The following is a 20,468-nucleotide window of genomic DNA, read 5'->3' on the forward strand; positions in this document are numbered from 1 at the left end:
CCTCGTCTTCCTTCGCTTCCTTTTCTTGCTTTTTTCAACCTTGACGACTCCCCCACCCCCTTTTTTCCCTGCCGCACCAGGCTTTCCTCTAGCTCTCTATGCCCCACTATCCTGTCCGTATGTTGCCTTCAGCCTAGCAGCCTTCTTCAGCCGCCTTCTGCTGAGGCCGCCGGCCGTCTGCGCAGTTACCACCGCACGTCTCTCGCGCTTTCCTTGCAGCGCCATCAACGGGGAAGCGGAATGTTCTCTGATTTGGGGAGATGCTCGGACCCAACTGAGAAAATGGCGAAAGGAGGCCCCTTGGGTGCATTGTGATCCAACTCTTTTGTTTCCCCTTGAGGGGGGTAGGTTTTCATTTCTCTTCGGCAGACGCGGTCTTGCACCTCTCTGAGCATTTCTTGGCAAACTGAGCAGCTGACTGAAGAATCCGGGTGCTTGTCCTTGGGCTCCTCCGGGTAAGTGTGGGCAAAGAATGCATATGATGACATTTTGTCTCTGGGCTTCTTAGGCTCGCCTTCGCCCTGGTTTAATTATTTCCTCAGCGAGTCCCAGAGTCGCTTCGCACCCGGCTCGCTCTCGCTTGCCCTGGTGCTGGCTCTCTGGAGCTCAATGTACTGCAAAGTGCTCTGCTTCTGAACTATTCTACCAAGGCATCATGTGAGTCTCTCTCCCCATAAACATCAAACACAACCTCAGAGAGGAGCAAATGTGGAGGCAACAATAACAGCCTCAAATTACCTCAAAGAAAAATCATTATGCAAAGGGACTGTGGGAATCAGCAGCTGGGACTAAGTTTTAATTTTTTTCTTCCTCCCAGCGGGTAGGTTCTCTTGCTGAAGATAAGTAAATTATGTGGAGAAATTATATTTCTTCTCCACATATGACTTGCTGAGAGAGTAAATTTGTGACTCCCAACACATTTATAATTGTTGTTTACTTCTCTAAAACTTCAAAATGGCCTTGTTTGTGTAGGCATATATGAGAGCTATTTTTTTGGTCTAAGTGTCAGACTCCAAAAGGAATTAAGAACATTAGTTTTTAGCATCTAGACAAGCACAGACAATACTTACCATTAACTATTGGTTAATTCTATTACAACACTTGTAAAAAAGTGATACCAAATTAGACCTGCTACAGAAAGGGAGATTTGATAGCATCAGAGTGAATTTTACGTTAAATGACATTTAACATGGAAAATTATCCCCTGGAGTGAACCAGCTGTTTACTCTCACCGATATCAGATAGAAAAAAAGTATTCAACTTGTAGATATATGCTACCATGGGCAAGAATTGGTTCATAACTCTCCCAATGCTCATAGCAACAATTTACAAGGTAAATTTCCTTCCAGCTCTGAAAAATCATATTTATTGAAGCAAATAAGTTTCCAGTTATGAATTTTTGAATGAGATATGCAGATTAACTTGTTAAAAAATATAATTTCCCTTTGAAAAACAAATCCAAGAATAATTCCACATGACGTATGCATTAGCAGATTAATCTTGTCCTCTAATAGATGACCGTAAAGTTACAGAATATAGAAACCTGTCTCAATACGGAATCTCTGTGGAGACTCTTGAAGCACCAAGTGCCCAGTTGCTCAATAAATGCTAATTGGCAAAGATGATAATGATATGTTAACTCATTTCCCAAAGGGTCTTCTTATTCTCTGTTGGTTTCCACGTCCATCTACTTTAAACATTGAAAGGGAAGGAAAAAAGTCAGTACTCAAAAGAAGTATAACATTTTCTACAATTTGTGAAATTAAGAAATCTCTCATTATACATTTTAATTGCACAAACACATACACACGTGCACACACACCATTTAGTGCAGTTAATTAGTTTCTAATTATTAACTTTAAAAACCTCTCCTCTCTTTGAATTATAACAGACACTTCAGAACTTACTTGGCTGAAAAGAAAAATGAGGAAGAGGCCTGATCTTCTGTTCATTAGCTTTGTCATGATTATTCCTTCTAATGCACAATATTAGCCATTTAGAACTGGTCTTACCTGGTCCATGGGATACTATTTCTTTGGCCGGCAACAGTAATATAAAGGAAGTCCCATGAACCTTATTAACACTACTAGAGACTGTTGCTTCATCTTCAGTCACATTCACTTTATTTTCAGTTATTGCCTCTCTGGTTTATGTTTGCAGAATATTTTTCTTGTCTCCTCCTTGTCCCTTCAGAGAATCACAGCATGGCAAAGTGTCCCTACGTAAGGTAGCAATATGAGAAGGAAGAAGGGAAGGGCATGTTTATATCATCTTCCTGCTTTATATCCATTACCAGGTGGGCATCTTCTCTCCTTTTAATGTGATCTCTTTTGTGTTTTGGTCACCTGGGGCAAAAGGAGAAGCAAGTGTTGTCTTTGTTGAATCATTTACATAATCCTGTCTTCTCATTTCCCTCAGGTTTCTCCCCCTGTACATATACAAATATGAAAGCAAGTTAAAAGGCTTTTTTTCGCTCATAAGATACTGGTTTCCTTTCACTTAGATAGATGATTCTTGTGCTTGTGGCTTAAGGGTTCTGGAAAAATTTTCACACCTGGCTCCCGAACACAACTACAAGGAAAATGACTCCAGGTTTCTCATAAGTTAACACATATTCATATAAGTGTTTTGCGTCCTTTGGATAAATACCTAGTAGTACAATTGCTGGGGCATAGGGTAGCTCTATTTTTAATATTTTGAGGAACCTCCATACTGTTTTCCAGAGTGGCTGCACCAGCTTGCATTCCCACCAACAGTGTAAGACGGTTCCTCTTTCTCTGTGTCCGCGCCAACATTTCTTGTTTCCTGTTGAGTTAATTTTTGTGTAAGGTAAAAAATCTAGCAACTTTTGTGGAAAAGGCGACATTGAATTGCTTTTGCATTTTTGTCAAGATCAGGCAGGTTTGTATGGCTCCGTTACCAAGCTCTCGATTCTGTTCCAGCGATCTCCTATGTCTAACCCTCTGCAATTTGCACAGTCTTGAATACTGAAGCTGTATAAAAAAACTTGAAATCAAATAGACTGATTCCTCCCACTTTATTCTTTTTGCTGTCAACATTATTTTAGTTATTCTGAGATCTATACATTGCCATATAAATTTTGGAATAATCTTGTCTATATTTACACAAAATCTTGCTGAGAGTGTGACATGAATTGATTAAATCTGTGCATCAATTTGTTGAGACTTGACATCTTTACTCTGAAGTCTTCCAATTCATAATCACAAAGTGTTTCCCCATTTGCTTAGATCTTTAAAAACTTCCTTTATCATCATTTTGTAGATTTTGGCAAGCAAATATTTCACGTTTTGTTAGATTTATACCTATGTATTCCATTATTTTTGAGCCAGTGTATATGGTATTGTATTTTTAATTCTGGCGATCATGTGTTCATTGCTAGTACATAGAAATACAATTTATTTCTGTATGTTTATCTTGTATTTTACAAACTTGGTGAACTCATTTGTTAGTACTATGGGTTTTTATTTTTATTATATATTTTTCGGGATTTTTAGATAGGCAATCATTGACAAATAGGAACAGTTTTATTTCTTCCCTTCTAATATATGTGTATTTTACTTCCTTTACTTGTGTCATTGCAGTGGCTAGAAAGTCAGGCACTGTATTTTATGAGTTGTGAAGAGACTCATAAATCAAAAGTCAAATGTTATATATCATTTTCTTACTCAATTTGTGATTAGTTTCCCATACATTTTACAAAATTAATAGAATTTGTATAAAGATGTTTTTTCTGAAGACCATGCATAAACATATTTGCAAACAGAACTTAATAATGTGAATTATCCAAAGATTGCTTCAATTTTCTTGCCAAGCACTCTATTAAGCCTATCATATATGTCGATATTAAGTAATAACATTCTTTTCTCTTGGAAACCTCTCATTTATGGCCCTGGCTTATAGGTCATCTATATTGATCATTATTCAGTTTCCCCTCTAAAGTAAAAATTCTGTGATATTATGTGATAAAACTGTGTGGTAATTTTCTCATATCTTTGCTATATCAAGAAATATGTATGAATCCTCTACAAATTTCTTTCACCGTGGCCTTCATGGCCCTCTTTCATGAAGCTCAGAAATGTCCATTTACCTGTTTTGTCCCAAGTTCTAAAGCTTTATTTCTAATCTGATGCATATTTGGATTGTGAAAATTGTCCTGGGAGCAGTCATGTGCCAAAAAAATTGCTGTGAGAGGAGCACGTATATAGTCACGTATTTACTCCTTAGCAGCAGAGTCTGTGCTCTCTAGTTGATTCTGCGACACTCAGAGAAAGCAGATGTATGTCCTCAGCAACAGCTTCCTTTTCCTGCAATTGTCCAGTCTGGGGTAACAGCGCTGGCACGCCGTACTTACGTACATGCTCTAAGAGGTGAATGCTTCATACCTAGTACTTTAGTGCTGTCTGCATACACTCACATAATTATTTCAGGGCCATAACTTATTTATTTCTTTTTTTTTAAAAATGATTTTTTATTATATTGTGTTAGTCACCATACAGTACATCCCCGGATTCCGATGTAAAGTTCGATGCTTCATTAGTTGCGTATAACACCCAGTGCACCATGCAATACGTGCCCTCCTTACTACCCATCACCAGTCTATCCCATTCCCCCACCCTCCTCCCCTCTGAGGCCCTCAGTTTGTTTCTCATAGTCCATAGTCTCTCATGTTTCATTCCCCCTTCTGATTACCCCCCCTTCTTTATCCCTTTCTTCCCCTACCGATCATCCTAGTTCTTATGTTCCATAGATGAGAGAAATCATATGGTAATTGTCTTTCTCTGCTTGACTTATTTCACTTAGCATTATCTCCTCCAGTGCCTTCCATGTTGCAGCAAATGTTGAGAATTCGTTCTTTCTGATAGCTGAGTAATATTCCATTGTATATATGGACCACAACTCCTTAATCCATTCATCTGTTGAAGGGCATCCTGGCTCCTTCCACGATTTAGCTATTGTGGACAATGCTGCTATGAACATTGGGGTGCATATGGCCCTTCTCTTCACTACGTCTGTATCTTTGGGGTAAACACCCAGTAGTGCAATGGCTGGATCATAGGGTAGCTCAATTTTTAACTTTTTAAGGGACCTCCACACTGTTTTCCAGAGTGGCTGTACTAACTTGCATTCCCACCAACAATGTAGGAGGGATCCCCTTTCTCCACATCCTCTCCAACAATTGTTGTTTCTTGCCTTGTCTATTTTTGCCATTCTAACTGGCGTAAGGTGGTATCTCAGTGTGGTTTTGATTTGAATTTCTCTGATGGCTAATGATTTTGAACATTTTTTCATGTGTCTGTTAGCCATTTGTATGTCTTCATTAGAAAAGTGTCTGTACACAACTAATGAATCATCGAGCCTTACATCGAAAACCGGGGATGTACTGTATGGTGACTAACATAATACAATAAAAAATCATTATAAAAAAAAAAGTGTCTGTTCATATCTTCTGCCCATTTTTTTATTTGTTTATTTGTTTCTCGTGTATTGAGTTTGAGAAGTTCTTTGTAGATCTTGGATACCAGTCCTTTATCTGTAGTGTCCTTTGCAAATATATTCTCCCATTCCATGGGCTGCCTCTTAGTTTTTTTGATTGTTTCCTTGGCTGTGCAGAAACTTTTAATCTTGATGAAGTCCCATAAGTTCATTTTATCTTTTGTTTCTCTTGCCTTTGGAGATGTGCCATGAAAAAGGTTCCTGGCCGATGTCGTAGAGGTTGCTGCCTATGTTCTCCTCTAGAATTTTGATGGATTCCTGTCTCACATCGAGGTCTTTCATCCATTTGGGGTTTATTTTTGTGTATGGTGTGAGAGAGTGGTCAAGTTTCATTCTTTTGCATGTAGTGGTCCAATTTTCCCAGTACCATTTATTGAAGAGACTGTCTTTTTTCCACCAGATGTTTTTTACTGCTTTATCAAGGATTAGTTGCCCAAAGAGCCAAGGGTCCATTTCTGGGTTCTCTATTCTGTTCCATTGGTCTATGTGTCTGTTTTTGTGCCAGTAGCATGCTGTCTTTGTGATCACAGCTTTGTAGTACAGCTCGAAATCCGGTATTGTGATGCCCCCAGCTTTGTTTTTCCTTTTCAACAGTTCCTTGGAAATTCAGGGCCTTTTCCGGTTCCATACAAATTTAAGGACTCTCTGTTCCAGTTCTTTGAAAAATGTCCTCGGTATTTTGATCGGGATAGCATTGAAAGTGTAGATTGCTCTGGGTAGCATGGACATTTTAACTATGTTAATTCTACCGATCCATGAGCATGGAATATTTTTCCATCTTTTTATGTCTTCCTCAATGTCTTTCAAGAGTGATTTATAGTTTCTAGAATATAGGTCCTTTATGTCTCTGGTTAAGTTAATTCCAAGGTAACATATGGTTTTTGGTGCTATTGTAAATGGGATGGATTCCCTAATTTCTCTTTCTTCAGTCTCATTATTCGTGTATAGAAATGCAACTGATTTCTGAGCATTGATTTTGTATCCCACCACGTTACTGAATTGCTCAATAACTTCTAATAGTTTGGGAGTGGATTCTTTTGAGTTTTCCATATAGAGTATCATGTCATCTGCGAAGAGAGACATTTTGACTTCTTCTTTGCCGATTTGAATACCTTTGATCCCTTTTTGTCGTCTGATTGCTGTTGCAAGGACTTCTAGTACTATGTTGAATAATAGTGGCGAGAGTGGGCATCCTTGTCGTGTTCCTGATCTTAAGGGTAAGTCTTCCAGCTTTTCCCCATTGAGAATAATATTTGCAATAGGCTTTTCATAGATGGCTTTTATGAGATTGAGAAATGTACCCTCTATTCCTACACTCTGAAGGGTTTTAATCAGGAAAGGATGCTGTATTTTGTCAAATGCTTTTTCGGCATCAATTGAGAGGATCATATGGTTCCTGAGTCTTTTCTTGTTGATATGATGTATCACGCTGATTGATTTGCAAATATTGAACCACGCTTGCATCCCGGGTATGAATCCCTCTTGATCATGATGGATAATCCTTTTAATGTACTGTTGGATTCTACTAGCAAGTATCTTGTTGAGGATTTTGGCGTCCATATTCATTAGGGAAATCGGTCTGTAATTCTCCTTTTTAAGGGGGTCTTTGCCTGGTTTGGGAATCAAGGTAATATTGGCCTCATAGAATGAGTTTGGTAGCTTTCCTTCTCTTTCTATTTTTTGAAATAGCTTTAGGAGAATAGGTATTATTTCTTCTTTGAATGTTTGGTAGAATTCCCCAGGAAAACCATCCGGGCCTGGAGTTTTGTTATTTGGAAGGTTGTTTATCACTGACTCAATTTCTTCATAATTAATTGGCCTGTTTAAGAAATCAATTTCTTCCTGTTTCAGTCTTGGTAGTTTATAGGTTTCCAGGAAGGATTCCATCTCTTCCAGATTGCTTAGTTTATTGGCATATAGCTGTTGATAAAAATTTCTAATAATCCTTCCAATTTCAATGGTGCTGGTCGTGACCTCTCCTTTTTCATTCATAATTTTAATAATTTGGGTCCTTTCTCTTTTCTTTTGGATAAGTCTTGCCAGTGGTCTGTCAATTTTATTGATTCTCTCAAAGAATCAGCTTCTAGTCCTGTTGATCTGCTCTACTGTACTTCTGGTTTCTGATGCATTGATTTCTGCTCTAATTTTGGTCAACTGCTTCCTCCTGAGTGGATTAGGCCTGTCCCTCTGTTGCTGTTCCAGCTTCTTGAGGTGAGAATATAAAAACTGCATTTTAGATTTTTCTATTCTTTTGAGTGAGGCTTGGATGGCTATGTATTTCCCCCTTAGGACTGCCTTTGCAGTATCCCATAGGTTTTGGACCATTGTGTTTTCATTCTCGTTGGTCTCCATAAATTGTTTAAATTGATTTCTGATTTCCTGGTTTATCGAGTCATTCCTGAGCAGGATGGTTCTTAGTCTACAAGTGTTTGAGTTTCTTCCAAATTTTTCCTTGTGGTTGAGTTCCAATTTTAGAGCGTTGTGGTCTGAGAATATGCAGGGGATAATTTCAATCTTTTGGTATCAGTTGAGACCTGTTTTGTGTCCCAGAACATGGTCTATTCTTGAGAATGTTCCATGGGCATTAGAATAGAATGAGTATTCCTTGGTTCTGGCGTGTAATGTTCTATATATATCTATGAGGTCCAACTCGTCGAGTATGGCATTCAAAGCCTTTGATTCTTTGCTTAGTTTTTGCCAGGGTGTTCTGTCTATTTCTGATAGTGGAGTGTTGAGGTCCCCTACTATTAATGTATTTTTATCTAAATATCTCTTTATTCTGGTTAAGAGTTGGCTTGTGTATCTTGCTGCTCCCCTGTTGGGGGCATAGATATTTATAATTGTCATATCCACTTGTTGAATACTTCCCTTAAGAATAATATAGTGCCCTTCTGCATCTCTAACTATAGTCTGTAGTTTAAAATCCAATCTATCTGATATGAGAATTGCTACCCCAGCTTTCTTTTGAGGTCCATTTGCGTGAAAGATGGTACTCCATCCCCTTACTCTCAGTCTGAATGCATCTTTGGGTTCAAAATGAGTCTCTTGTAGACAGCAAATGGATGGGTCATTTCTTTTTATCCAATCTGCAACCCTGTGGCATTAATGGGAGCATTTAAACCATTTACATTGGTACTAAGAACTGAGAGAGAGAATTTTAATGATGCCATGTTGCCAGTAAAGTCTTTGTATCGGTTGTGACTTTCTTTTCTGTATCACTCTTGGGGCATTTTTACCTTTATAGAACCCCCCTTAATATCTCCTGTAGGGCTGGTTTCGTGGTTACGAAATTGGTCAATGACTGGCGATTCTGAAATGTTTTTATTTCTCCATCAATTCTGAATGACAGCCTTGCTGGATAAAGGATCCTTGGCTGCATGTTTTTCTCTGAAGAGCTTTCAAAATGCCCCCCAACCCTTTCTCTCATTCCAGGTCTGTGTAGACAGGTGTGACGTAATTCTGATGCCTTTGCCTTGGTACGTGAGAAATTTCTTTGCCCTGGCCGCTTTCAATACTGTATCCTTGGATCTCATATTTGCGAATTGCACTATGACGTGACGTGGCGTAGGTTTGTCGTGGTTGAGCTTGGGAGGGGTCCTCTATGCCTCTTGGACACGAATGTTTGTTTCCCTCGCTAGATTAGGGAAGTTTTCAGCTACAATTTGTTCAAATATCTCTTCTAGACCTCCGTTTTCCTCCACCCCCTCGGGGATGCCGATGATTCTGACATTGGATCGTTTCATTGAGTCAGTAATCTCCCGTAACCTACATTCGTGGGCGTGGATTTTTTTAAGACCAGCTTCTATTTTCGTTTTTTCCTCTATTAACCCATCCTCCAATTCACTAATACGTTCCTCTGCTTCGGTGACCCTGGCCGTCAGAGCCTCTAGTTTTTCCTGCATTTGGCTTATAGAATTTTTAATTTCTGTCAGATTCACTCTCATTTCTGTCCTTAGGGATTCTATATTCTCAGTAACCTTTTCGTTAATACTTTTTTTCAATTCTACTCATCATTTTGACCATCGTTACTCTGAATTCCATTTCTGATAATTTGGTTACATCCATATCCATTATTTCTGTGGCAGAGGCCACAGACACTGTCTTTTCTTTGCTGGGGGGGGGGGGGGGGGGCTTCTCCTTCTTGTCATTCTGATGAGGAGAAGTTGAGGGGTTTCCAGAGCCCAAATTATTGACTGGGTCCCAGGCCGTGCCCCTTGTTTTATAGGGATCTTAGGGATGTGGGCTTCTTCTTTAAAGATTTTATTTATTTATATGTGGCAGAGAGCCAACCAGCGAAAGAGGGAACACAAGCAGGGGAGTGGGAGAGGAAGAAGCAGGCTCCTAGTGGAGGAGCCCGATGAGGGACTCCTTTCCGGAATGCCGGGATCACGCCCTGAGCTGAAGACAGACCCTTAACGACTGCGCCACCCAGGCGCCCTGGGATGTGGGCTTCTTGATTTTTCAGCCTGCCTTCTGGGGGAGGGGCCTGCCACGCCGATACTCAGGCAACCCTGTTTGGGTAGAGTCTCCGTGTCCCCTGCGAGGAGGGGTGGGGATGGGCACACTGTGAGCCGGTATTTCCAGGCTTTTGTTCTCTGGCGGCTTTCCCTGGCGGTTTGCTGTGCCTCTTCTGAGAGTCAGAGCAGCAACAGCCGAATTTCAGCCTCTGTCACAGAACAGAGGGATTGCGGCCCATTCTCCACTGATGTTCTGGCCACTTTAACTCTGTTTCTGTTGGTGCTGCTCAACCCTGCAGCGTCCGGGGATGTGCGCCCCACACCCGGCGTCCCAGCCCTCACTTCCAGGGCCGGCGCCTCTCTGTCCTTTGTGTTTCTAACGCCGCCAGCCGCCAGCCGCCCCTGTGGGCTCCCGGATCTCCCAGTCTCAGTCTATGTCCGGTGAGCACACCGGGATTCAGGAGTTTCGTGAGAAGCCTGGTGGCACGCGCAACCGGTTCAGGGTCTCAGTCTGTTGTTTCGCGGGTGCCGACTGCGAGTCCGCCCGTTCCCCTGTGCAGGTGGCCCGCCAGCTGCCAGCCACCCCGCGCGCGCTCCAGGAGCTCCCGGTCTCAGTCTGGATCCGGTGAGCACACCGGCATTCCGATGTTCTGCGAGATGCCTGGTGGCACACGCTCCCGGCTCAAGGTCTCAGTCTGCTCTCTCGCGGGTGCCTTCGGTGAGTCCGCCCACTCCCCCCTGCAGGTGGCTACCGCTTCCCAGAGCCCGAAGGCAGTGGCTCCCTCCCCCTTCCGTTTATCTTCCCATATCCGTGCGCGGTTTCACGGCTTCCCGCTTCGTACCTCAATACTCAGCGCTGGAGATGTTCATTTGTAGAGATCCAGATGTATCTTCCTGTGTCTCAGGCTGATTCCGTGGTTGTTTAGGCTGGTCTGGTCCCTATCCAGTTCGACTCAGGGGACCGGCTGAAAAAGGGGTCCCCTACTCCTCCGCCATCTTAACTCCCTCTCCAACTTATTTATTTCACACCTCTAATAATGTAGTTGTCTAACAATAATGCTATACTGTTTAGCCTGTGTAGCAACTGAAGCAAAAATGAAAAAAAAATCCTATATAAAATAGCTATTTTTAAAAGTTACAAATTATATCATTTCAAAATCTCCCAGGTGTATTAATTTTACTTTATAGGTACAGAGGAAAGAAACATGGTTGAAATGTACTTTCCAAGAACATAAATTCATGATTTCTAAACAGCTACTAGAATGCCCTTACCTTTTGAGGGCTCTGAAATATCTGTAAGGCAAAGAAAAACAATGTAACTTTTGGGCCGATTTTAAAGTTGTAAATTTCGTGAGGGCCCTGCTGAACACTCATTTGTTCCATTTAAAATCACTTCCACATTCCCACTTAAATCTTGAGTAATAATAAATAGATCATGAAAAAATATCCCTTTAGCCAAGTAAAAATTTAAAAAACTGAAAATTTCAGGATATAAATGATTTTAGTGCTCTAAAACAAAGGATGAGCTATTGCAGAATCAACAACTCAAAGCCCTCAAACATTTGCAAAAATGTCAGCAGGCAGATAAATGCTAAAAAGAAAAGGAATGTTCTGCAGTTCTCAAAAGAAGACTTGTTAGTCAGTGAAGCCAAGCTTATGTTGATGGGTCATAGTTTCAGTGAAGTACAAAGATTATCACACGTATGTGGAATAATCGTCAGAATGTAAGAGAAAGGTAAATCACCCCATTAGCTGAACTCAGAGGAAACAAAATCATTCTTAAAAAGCTCTAATTAATATACTTAGAGAAATTCAGGGTGTTATCACCCATATAAAACATAAACAGCATGATATGAATAAAAAACATTCAGGGAGAAAAATAGCCATTGAAAAATATTGAAAATAAAGCTAATGTTGATAATTCATTTATGTGTGAAATGTAAAAATAAGAAGGTAGATAACCCAGAGCAACTTCTCCTGATTTTTGTTTTCTTCAAAGCGCTAATATAGACCAAAAGCCGTAAAAGACAATCAACTAAGGGAAAAATTAAGTCACTCTAGACACTAAAACAGTGCTTCTCAAAATGTGGTGCAGGGGCAGCTTGTATCAGAAACAATGGGGGTGTTTAGCAAATGAATAGAATTTCCTAGACCCAGGAAACACCCACTAAATCAGAATTTCTATAAGTAATGCTGAGATGCATTTAATAAGGCTTCCGAGGCAATCTTAAGGTTACTACAGTGACTACTATCTGAACACCATTTAAAAGGCTCAAATCTTAAATAACATTCAAGTATTTTTATTTTTTTAGATTTATTTATTTATTTGAGAGAAAGAGAGTGGGGGGGGGATAGAGGGAGAGAATCTTCAAGTGGACTCCCTGCTGAGCGTGATCCTGACACAGGGTTTGATCCCAGGACCCATGAGATCATGACCTGAGCCGAAACCAAGAGTCAGATGCTTAAACCCCTGAGTCACCCAGGCGCCCCACAAGTAGTTTTAACCCCTCTTTTCAACCTTTTTCTGTATTTGAGAAACACTTTCAAAAACTAGATCAACGTATCTTGCCACTGTAAAGGAAAGCTTCTTTATGTCCTGTATCTCCATATTACACTTAATCTCGATGAATGTTTGTCTTAACTTGGAAACCACCAAATTCTAAATTCAGAAAACTTAGTTAGGAGTTTGTGTTGTGTATGGCTCATAGTGTGCTCATTAATGTTTTTGAATTGAGTCTAGGGGTTCACTGTCCAACCTGGCATTGACTAGCCACAGCTGGTTACTGACACTTGAACTGTGCCTAGTCAGAATTTCTGGGACTTACAAACAAAAGGTAAAATGTCTCACTAATATTTTTTATAATAACTACATATTGAAATGAGTTACTTAAGAATGCAAACAATAGAAACAACAAAAATCATTTTTAGGTGCTAATACTTCTAAGTATTATTAGTGAATTTATCCCATTCTTTCTAGACTACTAAAGTCTATTCCAAAAGTCATAGATTGTATGTTCTTGTTTCCTAATGAGAAAAATATTCTCATTAAGCATTAAGTCCCCCGAGTTTTAAGCAGCAGATTGTGAAGAGGCACGTGTGAAATGATTAGGGGATGAGGAGCATCTAAAAGTTTACCGTTGCATTCACCCTTTCTTGTCTGAAAAGTACAAATAACTAATGAGGAATCTATTAAGGTTTTAATTAATTCCTTTTTCTAACCAAGAAAACTGTGCCAAATTTCCCTGCTACTAGTTTTTTGTTTATTTTCATAACTAGGTAAAATTAGGAGGTGTAGGGCCAGCATTCTCACATGAAATCATCATTGTTTTAAAAATTATTTCAAGTAAAAGAGGAAGGGAGTTATGGTTTGCTCAGAAGAACATACTAGAAAAAATACGTATGGATCGATTTGTTTTTTCACTACACATTTATTTGTACTTCATACAAACATAGGTATTGGTTTTTATTTTTCCAATGAAATATCAAGTTTCATAAATTGTAGTTGGAAAACACAGAGATATTTTTTCAATTATAATGATATAACAGCAACTAACTACTGTTTTTCATCTAAGTTTACCAATTCCATTTTATTTATTTTACTATCATATTGAGATCAGCAAACATTGTGAATACATATTGTCTTACCGTGTTTTATTTTTTATTTTTTTAAAGTTATTTCACATCCTCTGTTCTTTTCCTTTTTTTTTAAGTATTTATTTATTTATTTATTTATTTATTTATTTATTTATTTATCAGAGATAGAGAGAGGGTGCGGGAGCACACAAGCAGGGGTTGCTGCAGGCAGAGAGAGAAGTAGGCTTCTTGCCAAGCAAGGAGCCCAATGCAGGACTCAATTCCAGGAACCTAGAATCACGACCTGAGCCCAAGGCAGAAGCTTAACTGACTGAGCCACCTACCTGTCCCTAAGCCTTACCATGTTTTAAAATCATGGATGTCGGGCACCTGGGTGGCTCAGTTGGTTAAGCCTCTGCCTTCAGCTCAGGTCATGATCCCAGAGTCCTGGGATTGAGCCCCTTGTCTGGCTGTCTGCTCAGCAGGGAGTCTGCTTTTCCCTCTTCCTCTGCCCCTCCCCCCAACTCATGCTCTTTCTCTCTCTCACAAATAAAGAAATAAAATCTTAAAAAATAAATAAAATAAAATCATGTATACATGAATAAACATGATTCTTGAATGTCCAAGATTCAGACTGGTATTGACAGATTTCCACTATGGCATTAACTGTCATCATGTATCAGAATAGGAAAAGTGGGTCTAAAGACAGTCCTAATCTATTAATATTCAGACACCAATATTGAAACTCACTTACAGTCACATCTTTAATGGAAAGCAATAGATCACTAGGTAACCGAATGAAATTTACTTTTTCTGCTTAGCCATTATACCATTTTTCAACTCAATACTAGATAATAATTGTATTATACATTCTATCATCTCTCTCTGTCTGTGTCTCTGTTTCTCTCTCTGTTCGGATGTTTGCTTATTGTTAAGCAATAAATGTGATGGACAATTAATTTCTTCTTTATTTGTATTCTGCATGATAGTTAATCACTGCCCTTTTCCCTGCTTCAGTATTTTTGAGGAAAAAAAAGGTGATTTTAATCACAAACAAAAGACTTGTGGGAAAAAGATTAGAAGTGTCACTGTTACAACTACACCACAGTTTAGAGCAAATATGGTTGAAGAAACAGATGATATATGTAGTCCATACATAACCACAATATTTTTGGAAATTTGTGTGAAGAACAGAAATATGAATCAAAGTATAATAATGCCATAGTATTTGAAAAATTTGTTCTAAAAATAATTGCGGCATTATCATTACACATTTGCAACTGTACAACTGAGCCTTATTTCTATGGGAAATGTCTTGCATGATTTATAATTTTTATTTTGTTTTGTTTTAATGTCAAAGGGAAACCTTTCAAGTCTTCCTAACTTTCTAGATTTCATTTTTTAAACTAATGCATGATGTTTGATGTGATTCACTTTACATTAAATATCAATTATCACCAAACAAAAAGTGGATGCCCAATAGTTATTTGATAAAAGGAAAATTGTTTAAAATGGATTGAATTTGAAGAACACCCTAGTATTTCATTATCCACGTAATAATCGAAACAAACGAATTTGTGTTTTAAAACTAATGTCTGACTTATGTTTATGTTTTCAGTAAAAATAAAAACAAAACTTGATTTTTGCTTCTTAATAGGACATAGTCTCATGACATTTATTCCCAATTTTTTTTTAAGATTTTATCTATTTATTTGAGAGAAAGAGAGGGAGAGAGAGCACAACTGGGGGAAAGGGAGAAGTAGGCTCCAGGCAGATGTTGGGGGGGGGGTTCAATCCCAGGACCCTGGGATCATGACCTGAGCGGGAGGCAGACTGTTAACTGACTGAGCCACCCAGGACCCCCCTTCATTCCCAATTTTAACTATAAAAACAAACTAGACTATAATATCATATTATTCCCTTGTTAGAGAGCTGAATATTATAATAAACTCGAATTAATTAAAATATAGAGAATGCCAAGACATTCCTAAGGAAAGAAGATACCCAAAGCTGCTTTCATCCCTGAAAAAGAGGCATGAGGAAGAGGGATCAGCAGCCAATCTTGATAAGAAAAAAGTCATGTTATTAATAAATGTTAACATCCATGTGTGAGCTGGTATAACAGATGAAAATTACCCAGAGCTCTAGTTACAGAGAGTTTTTCCCACCATCTGCTTTTTCCCAAAGATCATCTCTGACTGCTTGGAAATAGTATACCAAAGTCTGGGTTCAAAAGAGAACTAAGATTGGAGCATGGTGATAGAGTTGAAAGAAATTTTTGCCTCATATTTCTATACTTTACTGAGGATAAGCCAATGGTTGTTGGCTGCTGGTTTTTGAAGGCTGGGTGCACAAGAGGAGACCTGAAGGAAATCATGTAGAAATTCTCTGAATCTTCACCGAGTGTACTTCAGAAGTCCTTCAAATGTTGAAGATAGAGGCTGCAGGGACGAGAGATTCAAAACCAGGATTGAAATTACAGTTTACAAAAATTCCACAAGAGCACTTGTTTTATGAGAGTGGCATAGGCCTAATACTAAAATTGATGAAACATTATAAGAAAAAAAATAACAGATTAATAGCTGTCATAAACATAGACGAAAAAATATTTTACAAAATATTAACAAATTGAGTCCTACTTACAATAAGTAAAAAGGATAACATTTTATACCAAATTGAATTTAAAGTCAATTGAACTTTCAAGAATTAGTCCATAGAATTCAACGTGTTAACTGAACAATGAAGAAAAGTATGTAATTGTCTAGATAGTTGCAGATTAAAAAAAGATTTGGGAAAAACTCTAATAATCTCAATAAATTATGAATAAAAAGGGAATCCCACAATCTGATAATGGGCACCTATAAAAAACTTACAGGGAACATCACATTTAATAATGAAACATTGGATGTTTTAAACCTAAGACTGAAAACAAGGCATAGATATTCTTTTCCCAAATGCCAACTAATTCATTTGTAATTTATTAAGATTATTTACATTTAGATATTTAATTCTTGGTAACTAAATAGATTCTCTGCTAATATCTGAGTAAGTGTAAGAAAATAAATTTATTTTTCATATCAGAAGTATAGTGAGCTTAATTTTCTTACATAAAATTTTTTGGTTAAATATACGCTTTTATTTTCTTTTCTATATAAGAAAACTGAAGATTTTTTTCCACATTCTAAAGTAAAGGCAAACAATATCAGTTTATCACTTGTTGAAATAGAAGTCATAAACTTAATTTGGAACAAATTGGAGACTAACAAAAAATATTGACATATTTATTCTAAAGCCAAAATTCTTGGTGCAGTATCTCAGTTTTACTTTTCTAACTTCTAAGTCTCAGACCACAGCACAGGCTACTTGTATTTTCCTAAACCATTATGTAAGTGCAGCTTATATTCAACATGTCAGATCAACCTCACTCCCAATTAAATCCTTGTAACTGGTCAGCATAGCACATATACATTACATGTGTCTGAATAATTAATTAGGGTTTTTTTTTTATCTCTATAGTGTGTTATTAATGTTCATTTTTCCACTGGGAGAAGTATTCAGCATTGTTAAATAAATTATTCCTACCTCCAACAGTAGGGCACGCTAAAAAGAGCACCCCACATTAGAGGTTTATGAGGTGTAAAATTTGAAGAAGAGAGTACATAGATTTTCTACCACCAAGACTTAGCATGATAACATTTAGCAGAAAAGGGGATTCAGGCAATAAAGAATAAAATGTAAAGAGAGAACCGATAGGGTGGTTCGGGTCAGACCACATCAAATAGATTTTCAAAGTCCATCTGGCAAATTTGGTATACAATAGCAGAAAATAGAAATTTAATATTATCCATTTATATAAGTAGTAAATAACACTGCAAGGACTTATAAATTTAAATATCTATTTGACACTGTAGAATAATTTTATTCATAGAAAATATGACTCATGATTATTTTATGTAAAGCTGGTTATCAGTTATTATTTTCCAGAATATTACTTTATCCAAAAAAGCTTTTCTTAATAGAATGTTCTTGCTTTTGACTTTCTTGTGACTCTAGATCTGGGGGTCAGCAAAGCTCTGTCATTATAACAGTCATGCATATATTAAACGTTCATGCATATTCAAGTACTATAGATCTTTTTTGCTTACACTAAAGAATTTCCGAAATAATAAAGATTCATCTTTCTTTTGTCACCCTTCTTTGAATGTCACTTGGTTAGGTTAAGTTTACATAAACCCTATCAGTTATACAATAAACTTGCAAAACATGTTAATCTCAGGTCAATTATGACAGATTTTATGATTAAAAATATACAACGAAATTTTCTTTTCATAATGCTGAGAAATATTGTTATCAGAGAAAACACAATTGCTGGACTTTGGTTTTGCATTATGATTTGTGATTGATTTTAAAGATACTTTACTTTAGGCGTGCCTGGGTGGCTCAGACAGTTGAGTGGCTGATTCTTGATTTCGGCTCAGGTCATGATCTCAGGATCCTCGGATTGAGCCCTGGGTTGGGCTCTGCGCTCAGCAGGGTGTCTGCTTCAGGATTCTTTGTCTCTGCCCCTTAACCTTCCCCCTGCTGTTTCCCTCACTTGGGCTCTCTCTCTCTCTCTCTCTCTCTCTAATAAATCTTTAAAAAACAAAAAAAAAGATACTTTATTCTTTCAGAACCTGTTATTTTCTGTTACATTGTATTTTCAACTTCAGATTGTGGAAGCAACATTTTGAAGATAGAAATGAATGCTTTCTATGGCCCAGTATGGAACCCAGGCTTTCATATCTTTTCCCCTAAAACCCATGTGAGTAAAAATTTCCTTAATATAAGTATTTTTGCCTCTATTCCTGATACTACCTCTATCAGATCTGGTTTTAGGGTACAGTATTTCCTGAGGAGATGTTACAGAGGGAATTGTTTCCCCTGCAAAATTCGTAGGTTGAAACTCTAAACCCCAATGTGACTGCATTTGAAATAGGATCTTTAAAGAGATAATTACAGTTAAGTAAGGTCATGAAGGTGAGGTCCTACTCCAATAGGACTAGTGTCCTTAAGAGAAGAGGAAGAGACACCGGCAATCTCTCTTTCTGGTATGGTCACAAAGAAGCCATGTAAGGACACAGGAAGAAGGTAGGTCTGCGAGGCACCTGAGTGGCTCAGTCCTTAAGCCTCTGCCTTCAGCTCAGGTCATGATCCCAGGCTCCTGGGATTGAGCCCCGCATCGGGCTCCCTCCTCGGTGGGATCCTGCTTCTCCTTCTCCCACTCCCCCTGCTGGTGTTCTCTCTCTCGCTGTGTCTCTCTCTGTCCAATAAATAAATAAAATCTTAAAAAAAAAAAAAAAAAAAAGAAGGTGAGTCTGCAAGTCAGAAAGAGAGGCTTCATGGGAAACTGAATCTGCTGGCACCTTGATCTGGGACTTTTAGCCTGCAGAGCTGTGAGAAAATAAATTTCTGCTGTTTAAGCTACCCAGCCTGTGGTATTTGCTATGGCAACCCAAGCAGACTAACACAGAAGACATGGTGACCAGATGACTGGGGTCAAGTATGTCTTGATTTAGGAGGTGCAGATGCTCTGTTTCAATACTTTCCCACCAAGTTCTCTCTCATATTTTAAATCAAAGTTTAAACCTCTACTGAAAACATACTTTTATTTAAAAAGTGATTGCTATTTTATGATTCTTTGTTTTTTTTTAATGCTAACCTCATATTTATTCATTTTTCTTTTATACTCTTCAGACATCTATGTGGTGTCATCATGAATAAATTACTGTTGTTATTTAAAGAAACATTGTGGGGGTGCCTGGGTGGCTCAGTGAGTTAAGTGTCTGCCTTTGGTGCAGTCATGATCCCAGAATCCCAGTGTTCTGGGATCGAGTCCCACATCGGGCTCTCTGCTCAGCCTGGAGTCTGCTTCTCCCTCTGCCTGCCACGCCCCCTGCTTGTCCCCTTTCACTCTCTCTCTCTGTCAAATAAATAAATAAAATCTTTAAAAAAAAAAGAAACATTGTGTATTTAGTGAAAATTGTTTTATCCAATTTTATAATTCACTTTATTTAGTAGATTTGATTTTGAGTGATTTTTAATAATTTCAAAGGAGATATAATTTGTGTTTTAGGAGAAGTACTTGCAATCATGGAGAATATGTAAAACAGGTGTTTTTTTTGTTTGTTTTGTTTTGTTTTGTTTTTCCTTAATCTCTCTGAAAATCTAAATGAGAATTTCCATATATGTTTGGGGAATAATAACATGCTAGGAAAATGATAAAATTCATAACTTGGAGATGTCAATATTGATAATTTCAGCAACACATAGGACTCAGACAAAGTATAAAGTACTTTGACTGCAGACCAATGCATCGGGATATGAGAAAGATAAAGTGTTATTAACCTGATTACAAGAAACTAGCTAGATAGTATTGCCACCTCAGTCAGGGGCCATCATTATATTAGGAGAAACAAGGATATGTTATTGTTTGCCTCCATAGAGTCCAATCTCATCAGCAAGCCCTCATGTTGGGGGAAACTTCAGGCCACAAATAATCCTTATTCAGGAATATATCTTGTAGTTATAGAGATCCAGCCATTCACTCATTATTCACCAAATATTTCCTTGACATCTATAAGGTTCCAGACACCTGGCAGGATTCTGGAGATGCAAACCTCAAAACATAACTAAGATAATCTTGTGTTACACTCAAGCAACTAATAGACTAGTGGAAAAGGCAGATACTGTTAATATAATATGATAGAAGAAAGCAAAGTACTTATGAGGACACTAAGTAACAAGTCAGAAAAAGGTAAGAGAAAATTCCTGAAGGGAATGGAAACCTTAAGTGAGTGTGGAGATAGTTAAATTCAGAAGAATTTGAAATAGTCTTCTATACTGAAGAAACAGAGGTATCCAATGAACCATGAATATTGCTGTACG

Source organism: Ursus arctos, unplaced genomic scaffold, assembly GCF_023065955.2.
Source record: "Ursus arctos isolate Adak ecotype North America unplaced genomic scaffold, UrsArc2.0 scaffold_13, whole genome shotgun sequence".
In the NCBI taxonomy this organism is placed as follows: domain Eukaryota; kingdom Metazoa; phylum Chordata; class Mammalia; order Carnivora; family Ursidae; genus Ursus; species Ursus arctos.